We start from the raw sequence: 14382 nt of genomic DNA, 5'->3' as shown, positions 1-14382 counted from the left end.
CGAGACCTGGAACATACCTGCGACTGGCTAGCGAGGCTCCGGGGTGGCTGGGATGGTGGAGCGCGCCGCCCCGGCTTCCCAGTGCCGGGCTCCTGCTCAGACCTCAGAGACTGGAAAAGTGGGCCCTGCTTCTCCCGGGGTGTGGAGAGGAAGGGGAGACGTGACCAGGGCTCAGAGTTCGAGGCTAGCTGGGGCCCGCAGTGTCTTCCTAACCACACCGCCACTGTGGATGCTGTCTCTTCTGAGCGCTGTCCCACCTGTGCATCCTCCTGGGGTGCATTTCTAGCTGCAGGTGCAAACTGCACCAGGGTGCTCTGGGGTACTGGGTCCTAGGGATCAAGCCGCCTCAGGAAGGCAAACAGCTAAGTTTTGTTGCCCTAGGATGGAACACAGGGCCTGGTTCCTGCACTTGCCACAGGGAGGGCCAGGGCATCAGTGGGGTTGGCTGCCCACCTCAACTTTAGAAACTGATCCAGTCCCTCACCTTTATAAAAGCCAGCATCTGCGGGTGAGAAATTGGTGGCCAGGTGAGCTGCTAAGGGACTTGTGGAGAAGGAGGTGGACGCTGGCTGGGAGATGGGCAGCCAAGTACATGGATGAGAGGCCTCTGGTCCCCTGAGAACAGCAGAGCCCAGGTGACTCCAGAACAAGTTCTAGCCTGTGTTGAAGAAGGGAGCTGTCCACAGATGAGACATCCTTAAAGGCACAGTTGGGCAGAAAGGGAGAAGGAAGAATAAAGCAGGAGCTGGAACTGGCCGCCTAACGCTACCTGGTGGGAGAGGTGCAGAGGTGAGAAAGCAAACATGGGATATAGTGCAGCACTGTGCTATACACTGCTGCACTATATACCCCGCTTTACGTGACCACCGCCACGCGAAGGGCATGCTATGTGGAAAGTGGGAACGGAGGTGCAGCCAGGTTTAAAACCAGAAGGAAGGACTTTTTTTTTAACTGTTTCAATACCGGAAGAAAATTTCCTAAATGTCAGTTCTTAGATGCTTTTTTCAAAAGAGATGTTTTACAGGATGGTCTTGGCCCTTATGCATTGTCTGGTTTTAAAGAACATCACGTTACTATAGGAGGTTAGTGAAGGGGGACGCAAGTGCAAGGTACAGGTTTTGCTACGCCGACCTCATCCATTTCATTGTATGGTTAACTTTTGAAAGCGATGCGATGATCCTTACTTTACAAAGAAAATGAGACTCGGATCAGTTCAGTCACTCAGAGTCACAGAATTAGTAAGTGGTGAAAGTGGAATTTGAAGCCAGGTTTGTTTCTAAAGACCACTCAAAAAAGGTAATGGTGGGAACATAATATAAGCAAAGTGAATGTAAACCTATAGGTGGCAAATCGGGAGATTTGAGTTATTTGTTACTAGCTTGATATGTAGCTTGGGACCAGTTACTTGGGATCCATAGATATCGGGTTTCCTTATCAGTAAAATAAGGGGATTAGAATCAGTGATTTCGAAAATTCTTTCCAGCTCTTGAATTCCATAGATTTTATGATATGATCAGAGTCACCCAGCAATGATTATACATCCTGAGTTCCCTGGATATTCCAGATTCTATGGACGTTGGTGTTCTCTCTCTCTCTCTCTTTTTTTTTTTTTAGCTTTTTAGGGCCTCACCCTCAGCCTATGGAAGTTCCCAGGCTAGGGGTCAAATCGAAGCTATAGCTGTCGGCCTACGCCACAGCCACAGCAACATGGGATCCGAGCTGCATCTGAGACCTGCACCACAGTTCACAGCAATGCCAGATCCCTAACCCACTGATCGAGGCCAGGAATCGAACCTGCATCCTCATGGATCCTAGTCGGGATGGTTAACCGCTGAGCCACGAAGGGAGCTCCCTGGTGTTCTCTTTAGAGGGGCAGTATTCCAATTCTGCATGGACCTTAGGGATCTGTTTTCCCTTTCCCATGTTCATGGTCCTTGCGGCTCTACCTTTATGGTCTGTGTTGGGAAGTTGAGGAAGAAACCAAAAGCATGAGTGATGCCTTGGGCAACCCCTTCATTAGCTACTAAAGATTCTTCTTTGAGTTCTGGCTTAGAAATTTTATATAACTTATTAGTAATAATAATAAAATGCCAGTTTTTAAATAGTCCTTTACAGTTTTTCAAAGAACTTGCATCAGTTGTGGTATCTCATTTGATCCGTACTACCATCCTGTAAAGAAAGAAAATTAGGTCCACTTCATAGAAGATACTGTATCTAGAGTAACTGACATATCGAAGATTGTATTTACTTATTAATTTCATAAATATCTAATGGTAAGAGCTCATAATTCTTTTAAGCACTTTGCATTCATTTTCTGGTTTCATCCTCACAATAATCCTATCAGGTGTGTTATTATTATTATACTCTTTTACAGACAGGAAAACCGAGGCACAGAGAACTTGTGCAAGTATATGCTTCTAATGACTTTCTTTTGTGCGAACTAAGCACTATGCCAGGTTTGGGGTGGAAAAAGTTGAATAGACAGGGCTTTTCACAGACAAATTATGTTGGGTTTTTCTATTGTTTTTTTTAATTTCTATTTTTAATTTTTTTTTCTTTTTCTTTTTAGGGCTGCACCCTCGGCATATGGAGGTTCCCAGGCTAGGGGTCGAATTGGAGCTACAGCTGCTGGTCTACACCACAGCCACAGCAATGCTGGATCCGAGCCGCTTCTGCAACCTACACCACAGCTCACGGCAACAATGGATCCATAACCCACTGAGTAAAGCCAAGGAGGGAACCCACGTCCTCATGGATACTAGTTGGGTTTGTTAACCATTGGGCCACAACAGGAACTCCTGTTGTTTTTTAAACTGGGCAATGCGAGGTAATCTGAGTAGCATTTATAGGGTCTAGGGGAGCGCCAACTTCCAAATCATATCGGGGCTCTTGTGTAGCCATAGACAGCTTGTTGAGAAGAGTTGACAGTTTGAATTCAGTTTTGGAGGACAAATAGGAATCCGCTAAAACCGGGAAGAAAGGAGGATTCCAAAAAGAGGGAACAGCAAGGCTAATAAAAAGTCATTGACCAGAGTTTCCTGCCAGGGGAGATAGAGTGGGTGACAGGTTTGCAGACTCATTGCATTGTACCGTCAGCGCTGTCGACTTCAAGACTGGCACTAGGGCAGTATTTGACTGGGAAGGTTTTGGGATATAACCCTCCAGGAGGAGGTGGTACCTCAGTTTAGGATGCTGCTGCTTTGAGGGGCTTCTGCCAATTCCTTACCTCCTGTCTCTCAGTCCTAGGCTCCCCACTCAACATTCTACGATGCCAAACTGACCAACTCCAACGCCAGCACATGCTGATGTCAAAAATAGCGTCAAAAATGGCTGTGAGCTACCTAGAACTTTACAAAACAGAACCATGTTGAGCGCAAAATCTGGGCTGCCAGCTTCCATTTGATCTTATTTTAGTAACTGTGCAAACTCACTCTTCTCAATCATCTGCTTACCTCTGACAATGGCTGGAGGAGCATCTAATGAGACTTCTTTCCTGGAGTTCCCATTGTGGCTCAGCAGAAACGAATCTGACTAGGATCCATGAGGATGCAGGTTCGATCCCTGGCCTTGCCCAATGGGTTGAGGATCCGGCGTTGCCGTGAGCTGTGATGTAGGTCACAGATGCCACTCAGATCCTGCGTTGCTGTGGTGTAGGCCTGTGGCTGCAGCTCCGATTGGACCCCTAGCCTGGGAGCCTCCATGTGCCACAGGTTCAGCCCTAAAAAAGACAAAAAAGAGAGAGAGAGAGAGAGAGAGAGAGAGAGAGAGAGAGAGAGAGAGAGAGAGACTTCTTTCCTGTATAAGGAATTGAGAGCCTGGTTCAAGGATCACATTTAGATTTCCCAGTGGTATAATTTTTCTTTTTCTTTCTTCCTTCCTTCCTTCCTTCCTTCCTTCCTTCCTTCCTTCCTTCCTTCCTTCTTTCTTTCTTTCTTTCTTTCTTTCTTTCTTTCTTTCTTTCTTTCTTTCTTTCTTACCCTGAACTACAGTTCTGGACCAATTTATACCAACAGGTTGACCTGAAAACTTTTTCAGAGGATGAGTGCAGTTATCTTAGTTAGCATCACATTTACTTGGATTCAACTGAATTAAGGAAAGTTTATATTTTAGAAATACTTTGTACCAGCAAAGTATTTGCCTATTTACCTACTGGATCTCAAACCCCCACCAACCTGTTTTTCTGCAAATATCACAACTCTGTGATAAGAAACTGAGATATTTCTTGTGTTCTAATTAAAACCTGCATTGGAGGGAGTTCCCTGATGGCCTAGAGGTTAAGGATTTGGCCATGTCACTGCTGTGGCTCAGGTTTGCTCTCAGGCCCAGGAGCTTCCACATGCCCCAGGTGTGGCCAAAAAAACAAAAACAAACCCTGCACTGGGTTAGCAAGGGGATCCCTGCTGTGCTAAACTACCAGATGAAGAGAACCGTTTGGCATTGTGACATGTGGCCATGCATTTCAGCGTGTTCTCTTTAATTCGGTGGAGCCATGAGCAGTGGCCTTAGCAGTAGAGGGAAGGCTGACCTCGTCCCCTTTCCCAAACCTATGATTAAGGGGGGCAGTGCCAAGTAACGGGATGATGAAGAATGGGCACAAGGAAAAACATTTGACCCAAAAGTTACATTAAGGAGAGCCTGCTGTTCCTTGTGGGAAGACAGTTGGGATGCACAGAGTCTGTGCCATCACAAGGCCATAACTGTTGTGTAATTACAGACCAATCTGGGCATTTCGTTTGGTGGAGTTTTGAAAAGTAATACGTATGCTAAATTGGAAACCACCGTATGGCTTTTAAATAAAGAGATGTTTCTATTCACGTGAACATTAACAATGGTGAACTGCTACTTGTTGTGGGATAAATCTTGGATTTAGTTCCATGTTTTAATGCCCAACCACTAGCATTTTGGTAAATGTTTTTAACTTGATACACTCAGGCAACTGTGTTTGTAAAATATTCTAAAATACTAATAATATTACTTTTCACCAATGGTGAGAATGATGTCACATTTTATCATTACAATCTTGACATTAAGTGTTTACGTTATCCCTATGGACAGAAGTTTCAGCTCAGGGCTGAAAACATACTTTAGTCCCCTTTTCTCCTTTAGTCTGCCTTCCTTACCCCCTACTTTTTCTTGTATTTCCCAGCCTGGTAGTTTAGTACTGAGGGGAGGGTACCAAGCTTAGAATCAGACAGACTAGGGCTCCAGTCTCCTGTGTGGTCATGAGCACATCAGTGAATCTCTAAGCCCGCCTTCCTCATCTGGAGATGACTCATAGTAACACCTGCTTCAAAGGGGTATTATAACAAGCAAGTGAGATAATACATGCAACGTCTTTTTTAAAAAATACATTGTCTGACAGATCAATGAATCAATCTATCTGTCTATCTATCTATCTATCTATCTATCTATCTATCTATCTATCTACCTGCCTACCTAGTATCTATCTGCTTTTTAGGGCCGCACCTGCGGCATATGGAAGTTCCCACGCTAGGGGTTGAATTGGAGCTGCAGCTGCTGGCCTATGCCACAGCCACAACAAGGAGGATTCCGAGATGCACCTTTGACCTACACCACAGCTTATGGCAATGTCAGATCCTTACTCCTCTGAGCAAGACCAGGGATCAAACCCACAACCGCATGGATACAGTTGAGTTCATAACCTGTTGAACCACAATGGGAACTCCTATTTTCTTTTTTTTTTTTAAGTATAGCTTCTTTATCACCAAATTCTTCATTTAATTCATCTATTAGTTACATGGACTTATTTATGTATTTTTAAATTTTTGGCAAAGCAATACTTTTTAACATTTTAGGGCCACATCTGCAGCACATGGATGTTCCTGAGCCAGGAATTGAATCTGAGCCACAGCTGTGATCTATACAGCAACACTGAATCCTTTAACCCACGGTGCTGGGCCAGGGATTGAACGTGTACCTCCACAGCGACCAGAGCCACCACCGCAGGTGTGTGTGTCTGTGTGTTTTTAGGGCCACACCCTTGGCATATGGAGGTTCCCAAGCTAGGGGTCCAGTCGGAGCTATACCTGCCAGCCACAGCCACAGCCACAGCCACTCCAGATCCGAGCCGTGTCTGCACCTTACACTGTAGCTGATGGTAGTGCTGGATTCTTAAGCCACTGAGCGAGGCCACATCCTCATGGGTTCATTAACCACTGATCCTCTACAGGAACTCTCTGCAGTCGGATTCTTAACCCACTGTGGCATAGTGAGCGCTCCTACAGTGTCTCTTACACAAATGCTACTAAATGGAATATAGTGCTATGTCCTCTACAGCTTTTCCTTTTGGTCTTATTTCTGTTACCTTTCTCATCCTAAAGATTTGTTAAAAAGAAAATATGTTCAAAAGAAGCTGTTTTCCCTCTTCCAACAAAAAATTCTCAGCATAGTTCAGACTCACGTTTATGGAGCGTCTGTTCTAAACACTTTGGCGTGATCACTGATTTACTCCTGACCATGATCCGAGTGAGAGGTGTCATTACTCTCTTCACTTTACACAGAAGGGAACTGAGGCACGAAGAATTTAAATAACTCGCATGATGTCACAAGGCTAGTGTGGGGGAACCGGGATGTGACTCAGGCAGCTAATGTCACAGACTGAATACAGACGGTCTGTTGAAGATCAAGAAAGGACCAATTAATTCTAGTTTTTGCTTCTGTCAGTTGACCCAACTCAGGAAGATAAGAGGGCCAGTGTTTCTTTCAAAGAAGAATGGCCCCTTCTGCTTGAATGACACAGGAGACTCAGTGGTTTCCTTCCGCTGTCTTTATAATTTTGTCACCAAGCGTAAGCACTTTCTAGTTACTAAACTCTGTTCTGTGTTGGTAGATGTCACAGGAGCAGAATGAGACTAAAGAGGTGATTTGTAAGTAAAGGGGCCGGTCATTTGCTACCATCTCAACTACAGAGGGGCAGAAAGAACTGGATCAAGTATTGTTAGTGACAAATGAATAAAGTAACGTTATTTTTATGCGCCATGACTGCAGCATTTTGGGTTCATATTGGTAAGACAGGGTCAGTTTTTCAGCCTTTTAAACTAGTGGTCTTGGGAGTTCCTGCTATGATGCAGTGAGTCAAGGATCCTGCATGGCCACAGCTAAGTCGTTGGTCTCAGCTGCAGCTCAGATTCAATCCCTGGCCAGGGAACCTCCATATGCCATGGCCGAGGCCGGAAAAAGCGCAACTTTCTTGCAAAGAGTTGGAGAAAACTATCAATCCTTCCCCTACTGTAGATTTCAAAGCAGGTTTGGACCTCAGAATTGTGTGTTTTCTTTGTGTAAATACTGAAATCACCTATCCTCTTGTTCTGCTTTAGGCACATTGTCGAGTTAGAATGGATGCCTAAGTCGTCCTGGATCTGTTTGATTAACTGACTTCCATGAGTGGGGAAACCAAAGCACAGGGCAGTTCAGGGTTATTTTTCCCCCCAGTATATTATGTAACGAATAAGTGTTGTGTGAGATAACAGATTTCTAGATTTTAAGTCCTGTAGGGTTATTTCAGCGTTGATTATTTTATAATGACCATTGCTCCTGGTTTAAAGGAGCATGCCAGTTATTCTACGCGGGGGTTGGTTTTATGCTTTGGTCTTCAGTTCCTTTCTCCGGGTGATCCCCCTGCTGAGTCTCTTGGTGACCCAGGTCCATAAGCATGCTTCCTGCGACCCTCTCCCTTGACTGTCTCTGGTGGTCCAAGGAGTGAACAAGGAAAGCTTTGTAACCAGAAAGGCTGTGGGTTGTACCTTGGTCCTTTTTCCAGCACTTAAGTGTTCTCATGGGTCCTATCACTGTGTGGCACTGTCTTCAAGTCTACCGCTCACTATAGTAGGCCCATTATGAGACTTATATAGGAACTATAGTAGAACTATTATAAGGCACATTTCTGCACATTTCTTCACATAACAGAACAATTATTCAGTCGAGTTAAATTTTGAGAGAATACGATTAGCCTGCAGTCTGGTTTTAGTTCTATTCCCCAGTTACCTTATTATGAAGAGTTTTCATTAGGTCTCTAAATCATAGATACTATTCATCAGGAATTACAAATTTTGTGTATTGTGTATGTCGTGACATTTTTGTGCTCAAAGGAGTGACTTGTTCATTTAATTGCATTTACATTGTTAGTGTATCAAAAATTGCTATTTTAAAAAAAGTGAAATCTCTTAGCATCCTGGTAGGTTTATTTATAGTCATATAATTATTTTAAGATTTTCCTTCCTGACTTTTTCTTTTTTTAAACTGAAAAAGTAATACTCTCCCATGATAGGCATTGAAAAAGTATGAATGGGAAATGATAAAAAGTTAATCTCCCTTCCTTTCCATACCACTCACCAGGGGCAATCATAGTTAATGATTTCTTGTGTATTTTTCTAGAGACTTTTTTCTTTGTACCTAAGAGTGAATGTTTGATATATCCTGTTCTGGACAAGTGTGATGTCTTTAAGTCAATCTCTCCATCCCAGGTTCTTAAACTCTGCCAGCCGACCTGTACACATGCCCCGCCTGGCACAGTGAAAGCCGGCTTCACGCAACACCTGTTCCAGGTAGTGACTCTGAACCTCCCTCTGATCACACCCATCCTCCTCTCTTGTTCTTGTGTATCTGACGCCCAGAAATCTGGCCCTGATCCCATTAAAAAAATGTTTTATGAAGTGTAACATGCATCTAAAAAGTACATCTGTCATAAACGTATAACTAGGTAACTTTTCACAAACTAAAAACACCTGAGAAAGCAGCACCTACCTGCCCTGCCAGGCCTGCATTAGTGCACAGCAACAGTTGTTGGGCTGGGTAGCCCCACTGTCCCCTGGATCTTGTCCAGGCCCACCCCGGATGTACTTGCAATTGGCTCCCACGGTGTGACTCTTTGACCTGGTTTGCTTGGTCCCTGTAGGCATTTGATGGTGACCCTTGCTTGCTGCTCAGGCTGCTCAGGAACCCTAGGACTCAAGTAGAAACTGCTTTCTAGAACCAGCAGACTCGGCAAGCTACTAGTGAGTGACCTAGTGGTAAAAGGATCAGGATTGTATCACTTTTCTCACTTACCATTCCTGTGGTTGGAAAGCTATGTGTTAATGTTCATAAAAGGTAAAAAAGCATCTCATTATATGTAGTAATTGAAAAGCCATGCAGAATACAGAGTGGTTGTAATTAGTTCACTGGAACTTAATGCCATCCAGAACCATGAAAATGCAGCATTTGTGGTGGGTGACATTAGCCAAGTCTCTTGTATGAATTAAACCTTAGATTTGGCTGGAGGACATTTCTTTTCCTTTCTAGGAGCACTGTACAGAAATCTTTCAGACTTGGGCTTCCAATGATAGCTTCCTGACATCCTGCCAGGGTTGAATTTATGATGTTATAACACATTGCATTTAATCGAGGCTGTAATTGTTATTGTTTTAGTTGTTTGTCAAATTTAGCAAGCAGATGGAGGCTGTTCCTGGTTTAGCAGATGAGATTTTGTTCCTCTGCAAACATAATGCAAAACAATCCCTCTCTCCCCAGCAGTTTCTTTTTCCTTTTCTTTTTGTTATGGCCTCACCTGAGACATATGAAGTTCCTGGGCTAGAGACTGAATCTGAGCTGCAACTACAACCTATGCCTTTTAACCCACTGTGCCCAGTCAGGGATAGAGCCCATGTCTCTGCAGCAAGTCGAGCTGTTGCAGTCAGATTTTTAACGCACTTTGCCACAGAGGGAATTTCTCCATGGCATTTTCTGATTAATGTTTCAGGACCCCCTAGATGATGTTCATTTCAGGAACATAAGCAATAGTGTAGGTACGGATCCTGATGGCAGAAGGCTGAGCGTGGGGCCAGGCCAGTGCCGAAGGAGCGTGCTCACGGGTACCTGGTTAAAGTGGTAAATTGGCTCTGTTTGAAGAATTCTTTACCTTTTAGGTTAGATCACTTCAAGGACTATTAAGAAACATATCAGGCTAGAGAGAGGATGTTCCTTAAATGGAACTTCCCCTCTTGGCAGTTGTCATGATCTGCATCTCCCCCGTCCCCCGCCAATTCATGTGTTGAAACCCTAACTCCTAATGACGATGGTATTTGGAGATAGGGTCTTTGGGGGATGCTTAAGTCATGGGGTGAGGCTTTCCTGCGTGGGATTAGTGCCCTTATCAGAGAGGCTCCCGAGAGAGCCTTCCCCGCTTCCATCGCAAGAGTACACAGCAAGAAGTCTACAGCCTGAAAGAGGGCCTTCACCCGGCCTTGACCGTGCTGCCGTCCTGATCTCCTGGCTTCTAGCTTCCAGAACTGAGAGAAATACATTTCTGCTGTTTTTGTAAGCTGCTCAGTCTGTAGTATTTTGTCACAGCAACCTGAATGGACTAAGATAGCTGTTAAGCCCAAGGAAACCATGAAGGTAGTCTAAAGTGGCTGTATTTTAGGCAATAAAGAAGTACTTTCCAGCCCATTTTCTCTCCGAAAGAGATTGTATACATTTTGAAGGTGGGCAGGGCAGGGAGCTACTATGTCAAGCCTTTTTTTTTTTATTCTCACAGGGAGAGAGATGATTATGAGAAAGGGGAATGTATGGACGTACGTTGATTGCATTGACATGTTCCCTAAAAGTCACGTTAAGTGAGAAATTTTGGCTCTTCAGGGTCTTGGGGAAAGGCAGGGATTTTCTGGCAGTTCTAACAGAAGAACTTAAATTCCTGGGCTGTCTGTGAGAAGTATGGCTGTGGAGGCTTGCGGCTGTGGCATTCCCAACACAGAGTCCCTTGCTGGACCACTGGACTGCTTTTTTGTTCCTTGGTTTCCAGCCAGCCACATAATCTGTCCAAGCTCCACACACCGCAGTCATTATGGCTGAGACCCGCCAAGATAGTGGAAAATTACTGCCAAGTGGAATCAGGATTGTTCATGTCATCACCGCACCACTGAACAGTAAGCTTATAGGCAGCTCCCAAGTTGCTGCATTCCCTCTGCTAGAAGCAGGTGGGGTGGGAGCACATTCAGACCGTCAGACTGTGTCTGCATTTCAGATGGATATTGAGGCGTTGGCCTGGGAGGCTCAAAACAGCCAGGATACTAAAATATTTTAGAAAATTACAAATCTCTCAGCCTTTTCCCAATCTTGTTAGACTTTAAGATTTACTGGGCACATTGATTTCCAACCTAGAAGATTCTTTTGAGCAAGATAAACTGAATTTCTAATGCAGCAGACTAAAAAATAATATCTACCTCCTTTTATTTATTAGACCGTCAAGGATGGTTGATGTGGATAAATCCAGGCAATCATGTTGAAATTAGTAGTTGAGGTGGCCTCAAAGCACTCACCCCCATGGTCAAGGTTATTGGCCATGAGTGGATGTGCCCCTCATTAATGTACTGCTGGTCTTTTGATATAAGGCTGCTGTGGTTCCTTTTTCTTTTTCTTCTTTTGCTTTTTAGGGCCACACCTGCGGTATATGGAGGTTCCCAGGCTAGGGATCGAATCGGAGCTGCAGCTGCCGGCCTACACCACAGCCACAGCAATACCAGATCTGAGCCAAGTCTGCAGCCTACACCACAGCTCATGGCAACACCAGATCCTTAACCCACTGAGCGAGGCCAGGGATCGAACCCGCAACCTCGTGGTTCCTAGTCAGATTCCTTTCTGCTGAGCCACAACGGAGACCCCCTATGGTTCCTAAATACTGCTAAATACCACCTAAATACTGGTTCAGGAGCCAGCTGCATGACAGCACCTAGGACATTTATTAGTTATGTAGACTTCCAGGCCCCATTTCAGCCACTTTCAATCAGATGGTCTGTGGGAGGGGCCTGGGAATCTGGATCTTAAACAGGTATACCAGTAACTTGTATGTACCTCTGGGTCTGGGAACTGCAAGAGATGAGCTCTCAGGAGGCCCCATGAAGCATGCGGACCCTTGTGGAAGGACCGAAGGCTGTATGTATGTCTCAAGTGCAGGCCATGGGATTTTCAAAGCTTGGAAAGTTGGCACACACTGCAATCTTCAAAACCTCAGGTTCCAGACGCTTAAGCAATCAAGAAGGCCAAGGGGTTTTCTTATTAAGAGAAGTAGTAACATACAGGATTACAGAGAAAAGGCTCTGCCAGGCAGGCATCATTTGTGTCCTTTATTGAGTCAAGCACATCTATTCTCCCTTCGTCCAACAGTGACTACTAAAAAAAATTTTTTTTAAAGGCTATGCCCCAGATTGCCTTTTGTATGAAGTACCTTGCCCTGGGGCTCAGTGTAAAATGACACTCCATCAAAACATTTTCTTTGCTCAGCTCTCTCGCATCATGAACTCATGAAGCGTTTATGTCTACAGAAGAAGAGATACCTATGGGTGAACATCTCTTAATAGACTGGAGGGCCATAAAACCCCAGGGCATCAGCTTCTCCTAAATAGTAAAACACTGCAGCCCCATGTTCCCTTATCTTGGTTCTTTTGTTGCTTGTTTTTAATTTTCTTCCCTTTAATTTCTGTTTGGCATGCCATTAAAACCTCCTCCTCTCACTTGTGAAAAGTATAAACAGTCTATTAAATTAGCTTGCTTTTAGGAGTTGACGTTCAGCCTTCGGTACATAATAGTACAAAGCTCCTAACCTGGTGCCTTCACCAAAATAGAACTTTTTAGAAATTCACACTGTACCAAAGATTGTTCTGAGTTTGATGCTGCTACAGGACGGTCTGGTCAGCGTTGATACAGCGGTGTCTTTATAACCTCAGCCTTCTCTGGGGAAAATGACAGCTCCGTGGCGAAATCTCATACTGCGCCACACGCTTGGTTTTACCATGTCTTTTAGGCAACAGGTCTTTCGCAGATTCCATAGCAAAGGTCCTCAAGTTTGTGTGTCCATTTTCTTTTTTAGTTCTTTTCCTTCTCTAAAATGTGAGCTGCATTCAACAGTGTGGTGCCTGCTGCCACGAAGATAACCATCTCCTGGGGGGAGGGAGTGGGGCCAGGTGCAGCTGGGGGTCTTCAGGACCATCCCCTCCAGCCTGGCCCCTTACCCTGCAGCGTGCACATATCCTGGTTTTGTTATTTATGTTGCCCTGTAAAAGGGCTGGGAGGCACTGCTCCTTTGCACACCCTGCGTCCCTTTGAACAAACCCCTATTCTCTTCGGGCCTCGGTTTCCTCTCCTGTATCAGAAGATGTGCTTGAATTGTGGTTCTCGAATGTGGCTGCTTATTCGAATCACTCGATGAGGTTTAAAAAAAATACCAGTGTTGGCATTCCCTTTGTGGCTCAGCGGAAATGAACCTGACCCGTATCCATGAGGACGCAGGTTCAATCCCTGGCCCTGCTCCGTGGATTAAGGATCTGGTGTGGCTGTGAGCAGTGGTGCAGGTCACAGATGCACTCGGATCTGGCGTGGCTGTGGCTGTGGTGGAGGCTGGTGGCTACAGCTGCATGCACCAGGGGCAGAGCAGCAGTGGCCCAGGGCTCCTTTGTGTGGCTGGCAGAGGCCGTGCCCTGGCTAAGGAGCTTCGGACGGACATCAAGGCCTCCAAGCGCATCCAGCCAGTGGCCTCGGTGCTCGGCCCTCGGGGTTCCTTCCCAGTGTGTATTTTGGTGTGCTGCCCAGCCTCACTTTCGGGTGTTTTCTGTTTCATGCTGGTACAGGGCCTGTAATCACTTCTGGGTATTGAATTGCTGATGTTACTTTTAATAGCTTTGGATTCTAGCTTCTTTTGTTTCTAGATTTGCATAAACACTGCTGCCTTTGTCCTGTGGCCTTGACACAGCTTCAAAGCCTTGACTGGGCATCAAAGATGCATTGGAGCCTCATTTCTTAGGCATCAGATTACAGCAATGCCAGCAGGTGACTGAAGGTCATAGCCCCACTTCTGGGCCAGTTTTCTGTCTCCCCAAAACTGGATTCTGCCAAGTCCCCTTTGATAGTGGTATTGAATCTTAATAGTTTTCCCAGGGCCTGTGCAAATACTAGTGAACTAAAGGGACACTGCTGGCATTTGTCTAAGGAGCAAAAGACGGTAACTCACTAATATATACTGAATTCCCTGGCCCCATGAGAGACCCAGTATTAAGGGTCCCTCTGGGAAGCACAGAAACCTCAGCCTCATTGGCTGGTCTTTGCTGATGTTGGCATGGTGATGGCCAAACCTTCATTTTCCCACGTATCTTATCAAAATAAAGGCAGTAAGACTCAGTTATCTATGCATGGCTTGTCTGTCTTCTGGATACAAAAAGGCCAGCTTTTGATAACAGCTCAGCTTGGTCCAAGCATCCAGCTGTGTCTCTCTCTCTCTGGGTGCTTCCCAGCAGTTGGGTGTTTGGACAACAGAGGGTGATTTTTATCTTGGTAACTTTCCACGTAAGGCGTCTAGTACCTCATGTTCCCTAGTGGTTCAGTGGGTTAAGGATC

General features: G+C 45.1%; 1 protein-coding gene across 1 annotated transcript in view; it reads left to right on the top strand.

Annotated features, from left to right (window-relative positions):
- The window catches only part of COLGALT2 (collagen beta(1-O)galactosyltransferase 2), a 136086-nt gene that overhangs the window by 732 nt on the left and 120972 nt on the right, over window positions 1-14382 (top strand). The window lies entirely within an intron of this gene.

The sequence above is a fragment of the Phacochoerus africanus genome, chromosome 11 (assembly GCF_016906955.1).
Source record: "Phacochoerus africanus isolate WHEZ1 chromosome 11, ROS_Pafr_v1, whole genome shotgun sequence".
In the NCBI taxonomy this organism is placed as follows: Eukaryota; Metazoa; Chordata; class Mammalia; order Artiodactyla; family Suidae; genus Phacochoerus; species Phacochoerus africanus.
This window is presented reverse-complemented; position numbering and strand designations above follow the sequence as displayed.